The sequence below is a fragment of the Nematolebias whitei genome, chromosome 1 (genome assembly GCF_014905685.2).
Source record: "Nematolebias whitei isolate Nwh7 chromosome 1, NemWhi1, whole genome shotgun sequence".
NCBI lineage: Eukaryota > Metazoa > Chordata > Actinopteri > Cyprinodontiformes > Rivulidae > Nematolebias > Nematolebias whitei.
Window position 1 is genome coordinate 7,448,852 of NC_056498.1, and position 5,032 is coordinate 7,453,883.

The following is a 5,032-nucleotide window of genomic DNA, read 5'->3' on the forward strand; positions in this document are numbered from 1 at the left end:
CACCATTCTGCTGTACCACAGCAAATCCTGATCTCAAAAACCCATCCTCAAACCTGAAGCAGCAACCATCTGCCATGTTTATGCCTTCATGCAGGAACAATAAATTCGGTTCTGATAGGATCACACTTGCGTACATCAACACCTGTCTACCACCCCCCTTTTTCTGAAACAGAACACCATTAACAGTGTTTTCTGCTTCAGAAACATCAAGAAAAAAAACAGGGGGAGAGTAGTCAGGCAGAACCAAATCAGCTGCTCTGGACAAGAGTTGCTTCAGTTTAATAAACACATGCTCTGCATCTGTGTTCCACACAAGTGTTGCTTTCAGGTTTCTGTTACCTTGATCTTCACCATCTGTCTGAGTGGAGTGGTGAGTTCACTATATTCAGGTATATAGTGTCTGCTTGTACCATCTGTTTTAAAATGAGTCAATGTGAGTGATCATTATCAAAGCCAGCTGCAGTTTTTGATCACGACCCCAAAGTGCTTAGATGACCATCACAGACCAAATGTGGGGTTGACACCTCCGTCCGGCTGCAGTTGATGTTAGTGACCCTGGACAGAGTAACCACCAGTTCTTCTTTCAGCCTTTCAGTCCTCAGACTCCTCAGACTCCTCACCGTCTGTCTGGTGACCAGTTCAGCTTTGTGCAGCAGTTCATATCTCAGCATACAGCAAGACTTGACTTTGTTCTCGCTGTGTACGAACTCCAAGACCCCCTCTGGACAGTTAGTTCAGTTTGCTCTTGGACTGTTAGATCTTTGAAAAGTCACGTTACTTGGCTGAAAAGTTCTTTGTTGTTGTGTCAGTTGTGTTCGACTGACAACTTATTCGAACCGTCCCATTGGTCAGTTTCACAGACCCAACGTCAGCGCCCACCTGAACACATTTGTATCTGATCCGGCCCCCGGCACCCAAGAGTCCTGATCAAAACTCAGATGGATGCTGTATGCAGTTAAATGCTACCTTCTATGTTTTGCGGGCCTAATTAAACTCATCTTCCCACTGCAGAGAAGAAAAAATTCACAAGGGGTTTTGTTTTAACTGGGATGGGTGACTCCCCCCCTCAGCTGCGAGGGGGTGTCAGTAACCTCCCCCACCTGTAACATCACATCTGTTATGTGATATATGGGGTACATTCCTGTAGGGGGATGTGCTGACTGATTGCCGCTTGGGTTATAAGGATGGGGAACTGAACTACCCACTTCCTCACTCTTTTCTTTCATTTATAACCTCCCTCATTAACTTTCTGTATCTACTTTCCTGCAAGGCGTTTGCCTCTCTCTCTTGTCAAACTTATCCTCATCTCTCGAGCATTCTTTAATCTTTTCCCACAATTTCAACTTGCTCCTTTACTGGTTTAAAACTTTCCTGCTCACACTTTTGTAACCTGAGACGCTGCTGCCCCTCAGTGCCCATTCTCTCAGGAAATCCAAACACACAGCACACACCTCTTTTTTATTGTCACTGGAAAATTCTGGAACTTTTTTTCTTCTTTTTTTCTACACATTCATACTGTGGTCTTATATTTGACAAAGACACAAACACAAAATAAACAAACAAGATACTGACCACTTATTTCAACATTCACGCAAGTCACAGACGCCAGAAATATTCACAATGGTCACCCTTAAAAATGTTGTTGTTGTTGTTTTTTTAAAACAAAATGTGTTGACTTCCCTTTTAATATCCTAGAAGACAGCAATATTTGTGAACCCGTGACTTCTCTACTCCTCACAGATCATAAGTTATTTTATTCAACAAATCTAATTATTAGTTCTAATTTTATTTTAATCTATTCGGTGCGTGCGTCGTATTTAATTAATTAATGTCTCACCCAAGTCCCGTACTCACTTAATGAACTTCCAATTTTTAAGTAAGCTTAAATTAACACTGTTTTAAGTTAGACACCACCCTAACAAGTTTACAGTTCAACTTTGTCTCAGAGTTACAGAGGTAGCGGCAGATAAATGATTTTATCCTACAACCCCACCCCCTCTGATCCAGAATCTCGTCAGACTCTGGTTGGCTCGACAATTGCGTGTTTTCCCTGGGACTGGTTTTATTTACTTTATCTTTATTCTTACAGTCGACATAAACTTCTCTATTTAAAACTATTTATTTTGGAGTCAGACACACTGAGCAAAAATTTGCCTATTTTAAGCCCAATTTACAGATTTCGTAATAATAAACAGGCTCTGCTTACCTCATTTATTCATAGCGCGCGCAGATTCAGTGTGCAGGACTCAGTAGGTAACTTATTTCTCACATCTCGGTGGGACCTCCAAATTGTTGTGTTTTTGATCTCACTTCTCCACCCGAGTCTGTTACCTTTTATATCCTGCAGGAGTCAGTCAAAGACACGCACTTAAATACAAGAGACACGCACCTTCTAGTTTTGAATATTTAATAAGCAAAGAAATTCAGAAGTCATAAAGTAGTCAAATCATAAAGTAGTCACAAATTCACAAGCATAAACAGTGGATTAGTTAAATGCAGTCATTATTTTAACATATTATTAATTGGATGCATCCCTTTAAACTCTACAATACAACCTTGTTTAAGGAGGAATCTGAAAACGTCCGTCTCTCTGCTTCATTTTGCTGCTGGCTGCTGCTGGCTGCTGCTTCATCTCTCTGCTCACTCCTCCGTCTGTAAACTCCCTCCAGGGATAAAACTCTGCACATCCTTTGTTCTGTGAAAAAGGGCGTTCCTTACACAGCAAAACTAACTTTTCAGCGCGTTCTGAGTCTGCTGTCATGATTGGCCAGTTTTCAATCCAATCAGAAGTGGTTTACATCGTGTTACATTATGTAAACAGGAACCGACTTCAATCTGTGGGAGCTTTTTCAAAGTAAACCAGGAAGTGGGTCAATTTCAAAATAAAATAAGAATAGGAATGTTAAATTCAACAAAGAACACAATCTTTATTTCACAACAATTGTCATCCCTCTGGGATTTATCTCACTTTGACTGGCATCGTATTCTATTAAGTGATGGCGTGAACACTGCTTGGAACTATTTTCATAATAGTTTAATCTATTTTGCAAACAAGCATGCTCCTTTTTGCCAGTTCAGAATAAAAGGATGAGACAGCACATGGTTTATTCCTGAGCTAGCTGACCTCCTGCACAGGAGAGACCAGTTTTGGGCTGTAGCGAGAAAATCTGGCTCAGACACTGATTGGTTGAGTTTTCGGCAAATGAGGAATAAATGCACAACTGCCATCAAAGCCGCAAAACGTAACTATTGCTTATCTCAGACCTCCAAAAATCGAAATGACCCCTAAAGATTCTGGAAAACCATCAAATCTCTCTCAGGCAGCTCCCAATCATCTGCCCACCCATCACAATCAAATAAGCATGAGTTCCTGAACTGTTTCAACAGACATTTTGTTAATTCTAGTTCTTTATTTGACACAGTTACTAATGGAAAATCAACCACTTCTCCCAAAATTTAAACTTCTACAAACAATATCTCTCCTGCAAGTCAATCTTCAGTTAATCACACTTTTCTCTTTCCCTGTTCTCTGTTAGTGAGGTAAATAAACTGTTAAAAGGTCTAGATTCTAAAAAATCTGCAGGACCAGATGAACTTCAACCTTATTTCTTAAGGCTGGCTGCTCATATCATCACAGTCCCTGTGACCCACATCTTCAATCTCTCCATAAGCCAAAACTCCATTCCAGACGCTTGGAAAACAGCCTTTGTTCTTCCTTTGCTGAAGGGAGGTGACCCCACCTCACTGAACAACTATGGATCAATCTCTAAACTTTACATTTTAGCCAAGGTTCTAGAAAAACTGTTAAACTCTCAAATCAAAAAGTTTTTGGACTCATTTAACATCTTACCTCCCCATTAGTCTGGTTTCAGGAAACAACACAGCACAACGACTGCTTCACTGAAGTCTAAAAAAGTTAAATCTGGTCCTCTGGACATTAAAAAAACAAAACAAAGCAAAACAACAACAACAAGAAAACAAAGTAGAAACGTTTCGTCTTTCATTCGAAAGACTTCCGCAGTCTGAGGTGCTATATTCAGCTCAGTCTTATAAATAGCAAAGCTGAATACAGCACCTCAGACTGAGGAAGTCTTTCGGATGAAAGACGAAACGTTTCTACATTTTTTTTGGTGGTGTTTTGCTTTGTTTTGTTTTTTGAATGTCCAGAGGACCAGATATAACTTTTTTAGATTTTTCTACCTGGATTATTGAGCATGCATCAGGATATTCTTCCCTGAAGGTTTTTAATGACATTGCTGAAGCATTGGATGCTAAGGATTATTGTGCTGCACTTTTCTTAGACCTGTCTAAAGCTTTTGACACTGTGGATTATAACATCTTGTGTTATAAGCTCTCAGAAATCGGTTTCTCAGACAATACTATTGGTTGGTTCTCTAAAGCCTGGTATCCACAGGTCTGGTTCTTGTTGTAGCCTGTTGTGTCCGGTTCTAGTGGGACCTCTATTTTTGTGTCTCCACTTTGCCTATAGTTCCCGTTTAGTGGGCGTATTGTTCACCTCTAGTGGGCGGATTATTAATATCAACGCACCTTACCAGCTGGTGGCGGTAGTGCTATATTAAGCTCTTTTCTAAGCACCACTAACATGTATTAGAAGAAGAGCTGGAAAACAACACACAACCAAAATGGATGACCTCCGTGAACTTGGAGCAGAACCAGCCGCACAGCCCGTCCTGGTCGCTGTCCCACAAGATGGAGAGCAGGGCCGAGGTGTCAGAGATGCTCTGATGGAGTACCTCATGAGCTGTAACTTATCCTAATTCCACCCCTTAATCTTTTTTACCTCCCCAGCCTTCCTTAGATACAAGTGAACGTTAAAGTGTTGATTTGAAAATAAACATGGATTAATAATTATTCTTGTTTGTTTAATGTACAGACATGCCTTATTACCAGGTTCGTGTAAAAATGGCAAAACAAACACTGCTGCTGTGCTTCTATCACACATGCTACGTTTTTTACTGGCTGTAGTTTTAGTAAAACTATACTCCTTAATTTTTGTTTTTAACAAAGAACC